Source organism: Pteropus medius, unplaced genomic scaffold (genome assembly GCF_902729225.1).
Source record: "Pteropus medius unplaced genomic scaffold, Ma_sr-lr_union100, whole genome shotgun sequence".
Classification (NCBI taxonomy): Eukaryota; Metazoa; Chordata; class Mammalia; order Chiroptera; family Pteropodidae; genus Pteropus; species Pteropus medius.
In genome coordinates this window covers 11345846-11362955 of record NW_024340849.1, presented here as the reverse complement: position 1 = coordinate 11362955, position 17110 = coordinate 11345846, and the positions used below count along the sequence as shown (strand labels likewise).

General features: G+C 38.3%; 2 pseudogenes; both read right to left on the bottom strand.

Annotated features, from left to right (window-relative positions):
- Positions 1-1830: 1830 nt before the first annotated feature.
- Positions 1831-1948, bottom strand: LOC120589933 (uncharacterized; annotated as a pseudogene).
- Positions 1949-3882: 1934 nt separating this feature from the next.
- Positions 3883-4368, bottom strand: LOC120583155 (peptidyl-prolyl cis-trans isomerase A-like; annotated as a pseudogene).
- Positions 4369-17110: the final 12742 nt, after the last annotated feature.

Sequence of the window (17110 nt, the reverse complement as noted above, 5' to 3'; positions counted from 1 at the left end):
AATAAGATTTCAGATAGGGCATGGAAGAAAAGAGAAGGCTTAGGGAGGAGTTGGGGAATAAAGGCAGTTTCTGTTGATACACTGTGAGTTCCACAGAACACACCCTACGACGGTGGGAGGGCGGAGTGGAAGGCAGATTGGGTCACATTAGTGCATGTGCCTAGTTTAAGTGATGATAGCTGACCGCGAGGCTTGGGTTTCTGCTGGTGACAGAGGTGAAGTGTTTATAAAGCCCGAAGGGCTTTGCTCGTTAATCTTTTAGAAGAAGGTATCCGATTTCATATATCTAGACAGTTCTATCTTGCAGCGTCCAGGGAGCGTGGTAGAGCCAAGACAAGCAAGAGCCTTCCAGATACCTTCTTCGGGAGGAGAGAGTTCTAGGCTCCTTGACAGCTGGCAGAGGGCCAGACTATCTGGGGTGGGAGGCTCAGCAGCATCTCTCGTCTTGGTGACACAATAAAGCATGAGGCTCTTTTTTACAAAAGCCTCTTCAACTGCAGGCAGCTGCTTCTACTCATGCGTCAAATAGCAATGGTGTTAGGATTCTGAGTTGCTCTGGTCAGGTCTACAATTTGGAATTCATATGTCCCATATGAAACATCCCTTCTGTGGGCTTAATAATTGAACGCTCTCAGTGTCTTTAAACTACACCAAGTAGTTAGAAAACTTATAAATTTATTTTTATTATTCTTCTTTGACGAAATGCAGTGTAAGACAAAGATATCAAATGAGAATGATTTCATATGGAAAATGTAGATCTAAGCTTATATGAATGCATGAATAGATTTATTTTTTTCTAGGCAAATAAACAATCTTATGTTTAGAGTTCCAGGTCGGGCTAAGATCCTGGTAACTCATTCTTAACTAACTTTTATGGTTAAATGAGGAGAAAGAGGAGAAAGAGAAAGGCTGAATGTGTGCTTCTTTTATCTTTCAGTTTAGATAGGTTAGACAATTTAGAAGCGAGAGGACAGCGAGGCTCGTCCTGGCGTATTCCGGGCCCTGCTCGTGTTCCCATTTGGTCCTTCGCCGTGGAGGGGAGGAGAAGCGGCCTCTCTTCTCCAGCCCCCCATTTCTGGTCTCAGGGTTGCGGGTAAGTGTGAGAATCAGCACCCACTTTGGGAGTGAACCTGGAGAGATCTAAATGGGCCTTTTCTTTCTCGGTCCCTTCCAGACCACCCACAGAGCATCGAGAAGCTTCCATGCCTCAGTTCTCATTGCTTCTGGAACCAGTGTACAGAATGGGATAAACTTGGATGGTCTCTTTGGACAAAATTAGCTTCGTTTGATTTTTAAAGTTTTTTTGACTAGTAGTTTATTTTATAATTTACCAACGATGAATTTTATAAAGAACAAACCCATCCCCCCCGCCCCAAAATTCTATCATGTTGTCCCTTAGTATAATTTACTCTTTTAAAGTAAGTTATATTTTTATTTATTCTTAGGCACTGGATCTGTATCAAATGGGTGAATCTTCGAAAAAATTTTACATTTTAGGAAGACTAGCCAGTCATTTTCTATGATAGCAGGATAAGAAATCCTTTTTCCTCTGGGCCTGCCATGTCTCAAACAGGCCCCTGTAATGTGACCACAGGTGTTTTTGTGTCCACGGAATTAAGACTGCTCTTTGATGTCACTCCTTGCTTACCGCCATGGGACCTCATCTCTCTTCGTGTTTCTTCCACTCTTCCTCATTAAAGATTATTGGTCTCATCACCTTTTTTACTGTTCTTTCTTTTTTTTTTTTTAAAGGCAAGGCAACCCTTGGTTGACCTCACAGATTGCAAGAACCTCGTCAGCTTACAATCCCTTATTTTTTTTAATTTTTTACGCCTATAGCACCTGGTCTTCCTAGGTGGTCTCCCATCCAAGTACTAACCAGGCCCGCCCCTGCTTAGCTTCCGAGATCAGACAGGATCGGGCTTGTTCAGGGTGGCATGGCGTAGACTCCTTTTGACTGTTTTTTAAATGTGTTCGAGCAACTCTGGAAACATGGGGTCCAGAATTAGATGTAATACCCCAGATACTGGCGCTGTGTACCGGGGGCCTAGATATTATACATCACTTCTTCCTCCTAGACTCTGTTGAAAACTGCAATAGCATTTTAATTTTTTCTGCCACGATTCACTGTTGGCTGACAATGAGTATCTGGCCAATGAAACAAATTTTCAAAATTTAACATAAGGTTGTTAATTCATTTAGTCCTTATCCTGTACACGCGGTGCTGGAATTTTTGCATCCAAGTATAGACTTCTGTATTTTCTTTTATTTACGTTTTCGATGTAAAATTTGGCCAAGTTCCAACCCATAAAGGCAGACCTAGATTGTGTTCCAGGGACGTCAGCATATGTTCCCCTTGCTGGATGCTCCTCATGAGGGTGGAGCGAAGCCAGGCATTTCTCACTCACCGCCTCGTCAGCCTCACCTCTCTCTTTAATCCCAACGTCCCTCTTTGTACATTTTCTCATTTGCTCACATCTTTTCACAGATGAAAGATACCACAGAGTAAGTCACCCAAACACTGTAATGAGAAAGGAGCAAACCCACCGATTTCCTGTTTAAGGGGTTTTTACGACACTGATAGCCGGGTCTTATCTAAAAAAAATAAATTGAGGGGCTAGTAAAAAAAATTGGCTCATAATTGGGACTATTACCTTACTATGATATATTAGGCGAGTCATAGAGGGATCATGGTTTGGTCTAGAGAATAAATGGAATGACCTATCTGTAATATTTCATCAGTATATAACTCATGAGTTCCATATAAAAGGGAGAATAGACTGAATTAAATTATAAGGATTCTGCATGTCACTCTCACATGTGTGTTTTAGTAAAAATGTAGAAAACTATCTTTTCTTTTAATGGGATTTGTTTCTAGGGCATTCTGTAACTTTTGCGACTATTCTTATTATCTAGTAAGAATACTTAATATAAAATCTATGCTCTTGATAAAATTTTAAATAGACAATACAGTATCATTAACTATAGCCACAAAGTTGTGTAGCAAATTTCTAGAACTTAGGCATCTGAAACAGGCTACCATTCCTTCGATTTTAACATTTTTGAAGGTGTGGCTAGAATCTATGCTTTCATATCAAAAGTTTTATTTACTGTAATTTCAGAACCATGCATGTTTATTAAACACCAAAGGCATTTGATTTCACAGGAAATCATTCGGAATGTCCAAAACCTGAAAATGAGATAATAAACGCTCAGGTACTGCTACCTAGGTCTTACAAATAACATTTTGTTATGTTTGTTTCAGATTGTGGACGCACAAAATCAAACCTTTCACAGATGGTGTCGAAGCTTTGTTTGTGTCCTTGGCTTCAGATTCGTTTCTGCTCCAGCACTGCCCAGAAGTAATTATTGCTATGATGATTCATGTAGCTTTGTTTACTTGTCTTGACTGCTGTAAAGCATTTCATTTAAGAATATTCCAGAATTTAAACATTTTCTTATTTATGATTATTTAGATGATTTTGAAAAATTTTGATAGTAAAATAATGCTGCTGTGAACATGTTCTATATTTTTTTTAGGTCACATGTGTTTAGGTTTCTATAGCATATGTACATGGAAGCAAACTTTCTGGGTGACAGGGTAAACATCGTCAAACAAACATTTTCAGGTTTCTTGGATAAACTCTCGCCAGTTTATTCCGACAGTGTACGCCCCATCTTTGCGCACTCTTACATTGTCCATCTTTAAAATTTTTGCCAGTTTTATTGGGTCATCGTTTTGAGTCCTTTTACTTTTTTAATATCAGCTTTATTGAAGTGTAATTCACACACCATGCAACTAACCCTTAAAAGGTGTACAGTTTTGTGGTTTTCATTATTTTCACTTTTTTTTTTTTTTAAGGATAAAACTTGCTCAGGGTTTTATCCACAGCCAGCAACGGTGAACTTCTTGCTGGTCTTGCCATTTCAGGACCCAAGGCGCCCTGTGATCTCCAGAATAATCACTCCCCCTTTCACCTTGGGGAGGACCAATGCTTGCCACCCAACCACCCGGTCTTGGCAGTGCAGACAAAAAACTGGGAACTGTTTGTGTTGGGTCTATCATTTGCCACGGACAAGATGCAGACCCATATGCTTCAGTACGAAATTCTCATCATCAAATTTCTCCCCATAGATGGACTTGCCATCTGGGCCCTTAGGGCATATGAAGTCACCGCCCTGGCATATAAATCCCAGAATAATTCTGTGAAAGCAGGAACCCTTATAACCAAATCTTATCTCCTTATCGCTCAGAGCACAAAAGTCTTCTGCCGTCTTCGGAACTTTGTCTGTAGACAGCTCAAAGGAGACATGGCTGGAGGGCTTGTGGTCAATGGCGGTGTTAAAGAACACAGTTGGGTTGACCATGGCCGGGCGCCGGTGGCTCTGGGGCAGCAGCATCTGCAAGGCCAGTTATTTTCACTTTTTAATAGTGTTTTTCTTTTTTTCATCCAGAGATTACAGGTATTGTTGTAGTTAAACTGTATTTTTTCCCCTTTATGGTTTATAATTTTTGTATCTTACGTAACATTTACCTCCTTATCGCAAAACAAAAATGTTATTCTCCCATATTTTTTTCTGAAATGTAAAAGATTCTGTTTTTCACATTAAGTTTGAATTTTCTTAAAATAGACTTTTGTGTGTGGTGTGAATTTAGGGATCTAAATTATCTTATTTTTATTTGGGTAACTAAGTGACCCCAACACATTTATTGAATTGTTCATTCTTTCACACTGATTTGTAATGGTATTTTGGGTTTCTATATTTCTCTTCTAACATGTTTTAACTATCTTTTGTCTTTACTGTGTCAACATCATTACAGTGTCTTAATCATTAGACTTTATAATGATATTTCTTAGAGAAAGTACATCCTCTATCTTTTTCATTAAAAAAAAAAAAAGTTTGATTTCTTGGTCCTTTGCTCTTCCAAAGGAAACATTGACTTTTCATGTTGCATGCAAAGCCCTGATGAAATTTGAAGTTATTTTATTGAATTTATCGATTAATTTGGAAAGAATTGATGTCTTTATTCTAGTGAGTATTTTCAACCATGAACACGGTCTGTCTAACTGGCAACTTCTCTAATTTTTGCCCCTAGTTCCAACTTGAGATGAATTTACAAATAAGACCATTCGTCCCCTAGATATTTCTGTTTTTATTTCTGAATCATTCACTCATTCAGAAATATATATTGAATGTCTCTTGTGTGCCAGTGTCATTAGCCACCCCGAATCCCACTGTGGTAAAGTTCATGCAGACCTGTCTAGCCATTTCTATTGACCTTGTCTTCTCTTCTCAAACAAAACATTTTAAGCTAAACTTATATTGACCTAAATATTGACCTAAAATGTAAATGACTAATAGGATTAACCCTCCTAAGGTGTATTTGCAATTATTAAATGAAGTTGTCAACATAAATCAATCTCTGATTGGTGGCTTGTTCCTGGGAAATATTTTGAGCAAAAGAGATGTTTTCTATGTCCCTTATTTGTAGTGCATCTGCTAGAGTATAAAAGTGTTAGAGAAGTCGTTCTATATCCCTTTACTCATTTCCCATTTATGCAAGAACTCCACACAGAATGGACTCCATCCAGGGGTAGCCTGGGAAGAGAACCTCCATTGGCACAACTCATACCGAATGTCACAACCAAGAAACGGGGACTTTCAGAGGGCTTGTGTGGTGTGTGACGCAGTGGAAGTGAGGCTTAGAAGGAGACTCTGACTTGAAGAGAAGACGAAAGAGACAACAATCTGAACAGGGCTCCCAAAGCATGGTGTAAAAGTGTTATGAGAAAAACGTAAAGTGTTAATTCTTCAGTGAGAAAGCAAGAGAGGTTGGAAAGTCAGTATCCTTGAGACAATGGTTCCTCCCTCCTCCCACTCACCCCTCCCTCCCTCACTCCCTCCCTCCTCTCCTCCCCTCCCTCCCTCCTTCCTTCCTTCCTTCCTTCCTTCCTTCCTTCCTTCCTTCCTTCCTTCTTCCTTCCTTTCAAGATTAATGACATTTTTTCTGAGAGAAAAAAGCCAATTCTTACATTGTACTTAATAAATGTTGATTTAATCAATTATCAAAATTCGTAAAGATTCCCCCTTGCATTAAATAACAAACAAGTTACAATGGTCACTGCACTCTGATTTTGCTCATGTTTTATTATTCCTGAAAGAATGTTGGCAATAAGGAGATAAAATTGTTCTCCTTTCAAATTACACCTCAATAAAAGTATCCTATGACTTTTTTAATATTTTGAAAGCACAGTCTCTTTCTTCCCACCATAATGTGCAAAAGGCATTTTCATTCTCTGTTAGCAAAAATAAAACTTATGAAAACAGTTCCTCATCTTTATGAGGACTAACTTCAGCTTTCAAAATCGTTTTTAATTTCTTAACTTAAAAAGTCACAAAATACTTGGATGCTCTGTCTTGTAACCATTTGAGAGTACATTTACAGCTTTCTCACAGATACCAGAATAGCATATAAAGATATTCATAATCATACTTTATAAATACATGTGTTCTATTGAAATGATTTTAAATACATTTATAAAAAGAGGGTAAAAAGGCTCTTCTTTCTTCTTTCCCAGAATGAAGTCACACTTGTACAGAGTTTGATACAGCAGATGGATCCGACACATTTTAAAATAACTATTTTTCAATCAGACGTAGAAAAGTAACATTTAAAAAAAATTATTTTCTGGGTTTCCACTTTGCTTTTTTTATGAAGACATGTTTTGGCCTCTATTCTGGGGAAATCTTAATGAATTTCTGAGCAAAGAAATGAAAACTGCGTGCTTGTTAGGGGCCAACACTAAAAAAGCTTTTGATAGGAGATGTTCCTGTGTGAAATACAAATGCAGGAGCTTTTCTTTTCTGTGCGTGTTGATCATTCCTCTCTTGCCTTCTGTTTTCCTCACTGTCAACTTTCTCCCTCCTTTGGTGAAAAATTTTGCTGCAATGTAATAAAAAATAGAAAGATTGAAGAGGTAGCTATGACCTTAAATATGCTGGCTAAGGGCTGTCATGATATAATGCAAATAAGCAGGTCGATGGTAGACAAATGTTAGTATTAAAACTTTAAAATGCATGGTCTTTCTACTTGGCCATTATGAGTGATTATTAGCCCGAAGCCTTTTTGTACATAATTATTCTGCGTCACCCATAGTGCTGAATAATCACTCCTGTTCTTGGTATAGTTTTCACATTTTCTAGGGCCATTTGACCTACAGAGTTTTCTAGTTTGCAGAAAACAATTCCTCTGTAGTCAGAATTCAGAATTCCTCAAATTTAGCCCAAAGAGAGATTAAATGAAAAAAAATCCCACAGCTAGTAGTAGAAGAGCTGGACTCAGTCAAGCCCATTAAAAAAAAAAGAAAAATTGACTTCGCTGTGGTATAGTTTAGGTACCATAAAATGTGTCTGTTAAAAAAGCAAAGTTCAGTAATTTTTGAAAGATTTATACAATCCTGTAACTACCACCAAGATCAAAACACAGAACATTTCCATTGTGTTAATAAGTTCCCGCGCTCCATCCCAGCACCCCCTCCACCCACTTCTAGCCCCAGGCAATAACTGACCTGCTTTCTGTCATATGGGTTAGATTTGTTTTTTCTAAGGTTTCATAAAAATAGAGTCATGCAGTATGTACTCATTTTGTTTGCCTTCTTTTCCTCAGGATAATGTTTTTGAGATTCATCTATGTCACACATACCAGTAGCCATTCCAGCTTAGCTAAATTGACTCAATGCAAATGACAAATTCACTACAATTAGTTAGTTTTTTTGTTTTTTATACTTAAGATTACAGTTTTATTACGAAGGACATACACAGGGTGAGGTCTGGGAAGGTCCCAAATACAGAGCTTCTCTACCATCTCCCCATGGCGTCAAGGTGACATATATGTCACCTTTCTCAACCAGCTGAAAGTGTTCACCAACCAGGAAGCACTACTGACCTTCAGAGTCCACAGTTTTTATGGGGCATGGAAGCACGATTGATGAAATCATCGGCCAAGTGGTCAAACTCACTCTGCAGCCCCTGTCTCTTCCCTGGAAGTGTGGCATCTGAAAGTCCCAACCTCCTAATCATGTGCTTGGTCTTTCTATTGACCACCTCCCATCCAGAAACTATTTAGGGGCCCACAAGAAGTCACTTCATTAGCATAATAAAGATATTCTTTTTCACTTAGGAAGTTCCAAGATTTTGAAGCTCTGTGTCACGAACCAAGGACAAAACTCAGATATATGTTCTTTATTGCACCACACCTCACATTCATGTTCCCATGTCTTTGTCTGACTTATTTCACTTAGCACGATGTCCTTAAGATCCATCTATGTTGTTGCAAATGGCAGGATTTTCTTTTTATGGCTAAACAATATACATACAGGATATCATGTCTTTTTTATCCATTCATTTGTTGATAGACATTTAGGTTGTTTCCATATCTTAGCTGTTGTGAATAATGCTGCAGTTCTGATGGGAGTGCAGAGATATGGTGGTTCTATTTTTAATTTTTTTTTTGGACAAACCTCCATACTGTTTTCCACAGTGGCTGCACAATTTTGCATTCCCACAAACAGCATAGAAGGGTTCCAATTTCTCCATTTTCTCACTGGCACTTGTCTTTTGTTGTTGTTGATTTTTTTTGATGATAGCCATTCTATCGGACCTGAGGTAACATTTCATTGTGGTTTTGATTTGGATCTTCCTTGCGATTAGTGATGTTGAACATCTTTGGATATACTTGTTGGCTATTTGTATGTCCTCTTTGGAGAAATGTCTATCCATGTCTTTAGACCATTTTAAAACCACATTATTTGTCTTTTTTGCTATTGCAAGAGTTTCTTTTATATTTTGGAAATTAACTCCTTATCAAATATGTGGTTCGTGACTATTTTCTCCTATTTCTTAGGCTGCCTTTTTACTCTGTTTTATTTGGTTTTAACTGCAGGTGGACCTATTGTGTATTACAGGGGAATATCAGGAATCTCATATAAGCAAGTATAACCCACTGAAGACTCTGCCTTGGATAGAATCTGCTCGCTTGGGCAGATGGTCGTCATCTTTTCTTGACCTGGAATCAAACTTTACAAAGGCAAATACATTCAAACACCGAAATCATATTTACAGTTAAAGCTGATGACATCTGCCGTGAGAAGAAGTCTACTTATATGAATTTCAGTGTAAAGTTACAAGAATGAAGATGTGATAATTTTGAAATAATCTTAATATCTAACCTGTCATGATGGTTTAAATGTGCCAGAATCGTTAAATGCACTATCTGGCTTAGGGACATTGGATTGTTAGAGTGAATTTGTCATTTCAGACCTATTCACCTATAGTGGGATGGCCCAGAAGACATTCTTTTCACCAATAGGGTGAGAAATAAATTTGTGAGAAGAGTCCTAGCATTCTTGAAGAACTCTGTGATTGTGTTTCTTTGTAAGCCAGACCCTACAATGGGAACTGTGGTCACTGAATGGAGAAACTTAAATGAAATGAGAATAATTGGATCCCAGGTGGCAGGGGCCAATTCCAGTATGAAAAGAGGGGACATCATTACAGGTCCACCTACATTAAAAAGATAAAATAGAATGTTATAAACAATATTAAGCCCATCAATTCAACTAGTTAGATGAAATGGACACACTCCTTAAAAGATACTCAGTCGTACTTTGTGAAGAAAAATTGACTTTGCTGTTGAAAACCTTCCGAAAAGAAAACTGCTTCGCTGGTAGGTGAATTCTATTAAATATTTCCAGAATTCCCTTTCTGCAGAGTTCCCTGAGAGTCAGTGTCATCTCGGAGAGCATTTACGTGCCAGACCTGGAAGGGTGAAGCTGCAGTTCTCAGGCTGAGAAGGCAGGTGGGTGCAGGGGGCCTGGAGCCCTTCTGCTCAGCCATGGCGCTGCTCTCTGCTGGCTCGCCTGTTGATGAGGGCAGGAGCCTGGTCCAGAACTCCTTCAGCTCCTGTGCCAGGGTTGAGCGTTCAGCTCTGAGCCAAGGGCGACAGCTTTACCTGCAGGCCACTCTCATCACTGAAGTTGGGGTCAGTGGGAGGTGTGGGCTGTAGCCTGTCGTGTGGGTCCCACCTCATCCTTGCAGGTTCCAATCTCTCCTTGCTCTTTCCCACTCACCTCCCCCTTTCCTTCCTGAGTTGCAGCTCTACTCACAAAAGCCTTCCACAGACCGCGACCAGGTGCCACAATTCCATTAGGTCACGTCACTATAATAAATCCCTCATCATATAAGCATCTATCCTATGGCTCTTCTCTGCCTGAACCTTGACTGACACATAAGGTGTGGTAGAGTTTTAGCCTTCAGCCACTTGTAAGGAGACTTTTTGCAAAAAACATCGTGTTTATCTATCAAATATCAGCTAGAATTAGAAAAATATATATGTTCATACTCCAAACAGATATTGCTTCAGTGTGCAAATTAATGCCTAGAGCAATTTCTGGTCCTCATATGCGGGTCAATGAAGAGACCTCTTGATTTTTCTTCTTTTCCTTCATTATTCTATTTCTGTTTTCCCAAGTCCCCCCTCCCTTTGCCTCAGGTCTATATTTTAATTAATTAATTAAAACGTTCATTGAGCGCCTACGGTATGAGTACCATATATATCTGATGCCAACATATCAGGCACTGGGCTGGCAACTATGCACAGAGTGGAGAACAAAACAGAGGTGGTCTAATGTTAGTCTTCTTGGAGATAGGTGGAAAACAAACACAGGGATATGTAGTTACAGCTTCCATAAGATCTATGGAGGCAAAGATACCTAAAAAAATCTAAGGGATGGTATTGATGCTTTCTATTCAATGTATGGGAAAGGACCATTCATAATAATGACTACTGAGAAAGACACCTGCACATCACATCTTCCAGGACCTAGCCTCACACACCACTGTAGTTTACATAGCCCGGGCAAAACCCTGGAACCTCATGCTCCCCCAGGAAGTTCTAGTCAAATTAACCATATGCATCATGTATTTATTTTCCTTTGATAACTCAAAGAATGCCTTCAGAGTTTTTTCCCCCATTACCACCAGGTGGTAAATCTATTGCCATAAATTTGCCATAATGCTAATTCATAGGAAATCTTGATTTATGTAATGCTAGGTAACCAGCATTAATTGTAAACAGTGGAAGAAAAAGGTGGTCTTTAATTTTGCTGGGCCAGATGACTTTTGGTCACCAGCGCTGGATCTATGACAATTCACAATGTCACCTCCTTATGGTGAGCGACTTTAAGAGATTCATTCCCAACCCTGGTGTTATTTATTTTCCTATTTTGCTCAAAAGTTTCTATATTTCTGTTTTGTCGATCAATAATTTTATTTAAAAGATATATATGGCAATTCGCATAGGAAAAAGTACCACTCTCAACACAGTAATTACTTTTACATTTGCAAATCACTTTCCAGTCATTTTCACATAAGTGCCTATTATGAAAATTAAATGATTTACACACTATTTAGCTGAAGAAACATAGGGACATGTTCTGTGGCTGTTCAGTAGATGGCGCCAGACACCTGGTTAACCATCAGCCCATTTTCAGCCTGGATCAGGCGCTTTCAGGCAGGACCCAGCCCATTTTTAAACTTGGCGTTTATTTTTTAAAATAGCTAAATGAATTTCAAAAGTGTAGTAACATCTTACTCATTTCTTTGAGGAATAGTAAATTGGCTTAGTTTATACATTTTTTATAGTCCAGAGCTTTACATTTTAAAATACCACAGTGAAAAATGTTATTTATTTTTGAGGGCAATTTTTAAGGTTCTTGATTATGATTGTGGAAATTCTGTAAGTAAAAATAGTCTTAGAGGTACTTATTTCATGTGCTAAAGGCAAATGAATGCATTTATAGACTTTTAAATAGTTTTCTAAGTATAACGGTAAAAAAATTTGCCTGTGATCTGTATCGACGAAGCTGATTTTATTAGCTTTAAAAATCCTTTTCATCTTTTAATACTCTTCTCCTGAACTCTGAGTTCAGTGATCATTATGTATAATATTCTGTGTGTCTTATGCAGATGGAATAACGAAACAAGAACTGACTTTGTAGATGATAGTTTCTTTTTGTAGCAATAACTCCGAATGGGGAGTTCCTAAGAAAATGCTAGGCTTTGGCAATTGAACAGAACCAAGCTGGTAACTACTTCAAGTAACCGTTTTAATAACTACTTCAAGTAACCGTTTTAGTGGATGTGGATAATGCTATATTATCAACGTTTTATGGTTTGTTACCTAATGAACGGTGTTTGGGTTACCTGTGAATTTTTTAGGAAGTGATGATATTATGAGCATCTTTAAAAATGTGTGACTTTATATGTGAGCAGAATTCTTAGCTATACACACCAAAGATATATTTACATTTAGGAGAAAGTTAAAATAACCAACATAAATTATTCTGTCACTATATGTGGCCATTTGACTAACATTTGACTCTTAGAATATCTGCTTTACAAGTAGCTGTTCTTTACTTATTTTCAGATAAATATTCATATTATTGCACCATTTATTTAGTTCAAAAGAAGATAGAGCCAGGTGAGCTATCACCAGGGGATTTATAGTAACTTTTTTCTTTCTCAGTACATATTCTCATTTGTACCATATGGAAATTCACTTTGGTATATAACTGAATTTTCCAGCAAACTGAAGCTTATTTCTTAGCTAAATACATAAACTTTTAAAAAACCTGTATCACTCGAGAAATCCTTAGGTATCTTCCTGATAGTACAGAAAATATTTAACGACGTATTTCTTTGATGCGGTTTTCTACTTTATAACGTTAGTCATCATCATTGTTTGCTGCTGGTCTCTAAACTAAATATTCCTATAGAGCTGCTGTGATTCATAGTTTTCTGTGTTTTATCATCTAGATGACCCTAAGATGAAAAATATTTAAAATGAGTGCAGCGTGGACATAGATATCAGAATGCATGCTGGATGAAAACACCTGCCCAGCCATACCAGAGTCTACTGGCTGAACCTTGGCACCTCGGGTTTAGTTCCTCTAGTCTGATTCTCTGCTAAACAAATGGCATTCTGATGACTCATTTTGGTGCCAGGTATTTTGATTGCTGGAAGAATGTGCTCTGGAGATTGAATATGTGTTCTGGTTATCACTGCAATGATACACCCTCCTTTGACTGTAAAGGAATGAGTTGGCATTCATGCCACTAGGTAGAGGCCTGATATCTTTGAGCTGCTGAAACATAGCCAGCGATTGTCTATCCCATGGCGTAAGTATGAGAGGAAAAAAAACCATCACATGTTCAAACTATTACTCCGTGAGGGTTTTTTTTTTTTTTCTGTTATTTGCAGCTTAACATAACCCCCACCTGATCCATTGTCTCAATAGAAGAACTAGGCAAAAAGGAAATTTTCGTAAATAATTTAGAATGGAAATTACCAATGAGACAAAGAGAGGGAAAGGTTCAAGAGGAACAAATGACACATGGAGAGCAAGTTAAGAAACAAATTGTCAACAGGTTCCTCTCTGAGATAATGCCCCACCTGCTTCTGCTTGCTAATCCAATAGACGATAATTTTCATACAAATGTGATTTCCTAGAGAGGCTCAAAGAAGACAACCACAGGATGGTGTTAGAAAATATTTGTACCACTTGCAGTGTTTCTCAGTGGGGTGGCTCATGACATTTTGGACAAGATGTTCCTTCATTTGGAGAAATGATCACATACACTGTGGGATATTCATCACCACAAGACTCTGCTCGTTAAGTGCGTATAGTGCCCATCTGTTATTCTGACACACAAAAACGTATCCTAACATTTCAAATTCCACCTGAGAGAGTGGCCATGTGTCTTGGTGCAAAATAACTTCTAAGAGCATCTAACACAGTGTCCTACACATGGTTCGTATTCAGTGACATGCTCATAAGCCAGCTCTCAAAAAAAAAAAGGCCTGATTTGTATTTTTTACCAGTTTCTGTGCTGTAAATGTTCCAAATTTAACAATTATGTGTTATTCATAGTTTAGCCGCTGGCTCATGAAATTTCTAAATATTTAACAAATGGCCTTTGAGAGGTGTGTGACAGGGCTAACTCCAGGACACCTCTATGCACTTAGAATTTCAGAGCCGAGAGAGAGAACTTAGGGATCACCGAGTACTCCTTATTTTATGAAAGGAAAAGCACTGCAGAAGGTTCAAAGTCAAATGTATATATTTTGCTATGATCAGCCAGTCTTCGACTAAACAATGTCCCTATCAATTTTCCAGGGAAACATCACTTTGCTACTAAGTGATGGTGGGTGATGGAAGTGACTCAGGTCACAGATTTGGTTAGAAATTTGTTTCAGGCACTTTGCCTTTGTGTCTGTGAAGAGACACGTAACACGTGCATGTTACTTAGCTTAAATACAGAAGTGGCTTATATTTATTTGACGCTTTCCATGACACTAAGACTTAGAGGGAAGAGAAGAACTGTTCTATGGAGAGGGCTTGCTTTCCCGCATCCCCTGGTCTTCAGGAAATCACCCAATTCTCTGGCCGGAAAGGGGAAGACAGACTCTTCTTGGCAGCCTGCATCCCCCTGAGAAGCCAGGGCTCCTTCTTTCGTTCAGGAGAGAGGCAGCTCTTCATCTAGAGGGTCCAAAAGGTTGCAGCAGTGACGGCCCTTAGGAGCTCGCTCTTTCTACATGAAGCTCCCCCAAAAGAAGAGGGGGTCCTCCATTTTTATGAGACTAACTGGTTGCTTCTGTGTTTGCCATTAGTGTTAAGTAGATGTGCCCAGCTGCCCTCCCAGCAATCCCCGCCTCTCACACTCATGAAGCCAACACTTTCCTGGTCATATCAAACATGATCAGTTTTAGACCCTGGGTCTACATTGATTTAGACAGTAGTCTAGGCACTATCTGTAGGGACCTTCATTGCCTGGCAGGACTTTCACGGGATCACGTACAGCTATAGTGCCAGAGCAGGGATTGGACTCAGCCCTCCAGGTTCCAGGTGTTTATTAACTTGACAAAGTTCATACAGCTAGTGAACAGCTGGTAAACAGCAGAGCCAAGATTCAGACCTAGGTCTGCTTATCCGCTATACTACACTGACACCCACCTCCACCCCCTCAGAAAAGGAGGTAGCTCCCGCCAGCTTGCTTTATCTTTTAGATATTTCTGAGAATCTTGAGATTCTCAGATTGGAGAATTGGCTACTAGACGAAACACTTAACATAATGCGAATGTCTGTTTCCAAATCTGAGGTTCAAGTAAAAGGGTTTCTAACATTTCTAGAACGGTGACTTCTCATTTATTATAAGGCCACATCTAAGATTCGGAGAGTCTCTTCAATAGATTCTGAACCTTCGGATCTCGTCTAAGCCAACTCCTGTTCAGGAAGCAAAGGCAGAAGTGAAGAATTATTTTTCTTGGTGTCTTAGGTTGGTGATAGAGAAAGGAAAGATCCAGGGGCCACCTTCTAAGTCGTATGGAAAAGGAAGAGAAATTTCCAAAAATAAATGTCAGTTTAATAAAATCCAAACCAGCCAAGGATTTAAATAAACTTGAAAGTAAACAAATTCTGATGATGAAGTGATACCTAAATTTTTTTCATATTGCAATGACGGTAGTATTGTTCTGTATTATAAAATGTCCATTTACAGAATTATTGTTTTGTAATTTAATTCGGCCCATTTGTGATATTTGAGAGAATTTTATTTTTGAAAAGTTGTTTATGTAAAATATAAAACTGAAAAGAAAAGAAAAGGAAAGGAAAAAGCAATACCAAGAGATAAAAGAAAGAAAACTTAACAGGAAATTCAAAACCCAGGGAGAAAGTGATGAAATTCAAGACCTAAAAGGAGATCTGAAGTGTGTTTACAAGTTTATATGACTTTGGTTGGGGTAAAGATAAAGGGAGAATTTTCTTCTTTGTTGGTTATTAAACTGTTTTTCAAAAAATTGTTTTTTGAGCAATTTTTTTTAGGGTTCAGAATTTTCATTTTATTTTATATAAGAACAGGCTCCAAGTTTATATGATAAACACACAAAGTTCACCTCTGCTCATATAGGTTAAGCACGAGGGTGCATTGCTTTATTCTTTATTGAATGAGGGCAATAGCTTCAGAGATGCTGACATAATTTTAAATCTTTAAGACAATTTGTTTGAGAAATATCTTCTTTATTTAGCACATTGAGGAATACAGAAAAAGTGTATGTTAAAAATAAAGTATATTTTATATAAGTATATAAATAAAGTATATTTTATATAAGTATATAAAATAGCTTCTGTCCTCAAGGCGCTTAGTTGTGGAACTACAAAGACATTCAAATTGAAAACAATACAAAAAAAGGTAGTGAGTTACAGCACGAAGAAGACAGCCTTGAGATTCAGCATCTCTAGATTGCTCAGCTTCTCCCTTTAGTAGCCACCATTTCAGGAAAGTAACTTTACCTCTGAGCTTCCATTCCTCTCATTTATAAAATGGAGATTTCAGCTGTATCAAATGGATATAATGAAGATTAATAGGTGACGTGCAAATCATTCATTCAAATGAGAGTTAATATTATAATTAGTAGCCAGAATATGGGATATAGACAAGTAATGTTCTAGGATGGTGAGGGATGGTTACTTAGGCTGCAGTGGCCTGAGGGTTTTCAGTTAGTAGCAGAATTTTTAAAGGTGTTGGGAGTAATGAGGGGCTATTTCAGTGGAGAAACAGTATGAGAGAAATATTGGAGCATTATTTGTCTCATGAGCATAAAAAAACGTAATCTTGTGCTACGAAAGAGGTGAGTAGTTGCCACAAGTGACCATATGGCTCACAAAGCTTAAATATTTACAATTTGGCCCTTTACTGAAAAAGTGTGTCAGCCCCCTCTTTTAGAGAATGTGTTTAGAATGTAGGCCCTATACTTCTTAAGGAAGTATACTTATGGTTTTGATTATTTGCAAAATGTATTTTTATGTGTGTGTGTGTGTGTGTTTTTTTAACCTCACTGTCACCCCAGCACATGCATGCGAGCGATTTGTGTGCATAAAACCATGTAAACACATATGTCGGAGAGACGGTCCTTCCTGAAGAATATTTTGTCTTGCAGTTGCCTTGGTTTTGAAGAGATTTAAGCGCATCTTACTCTTCTAAAAGGTCAGAG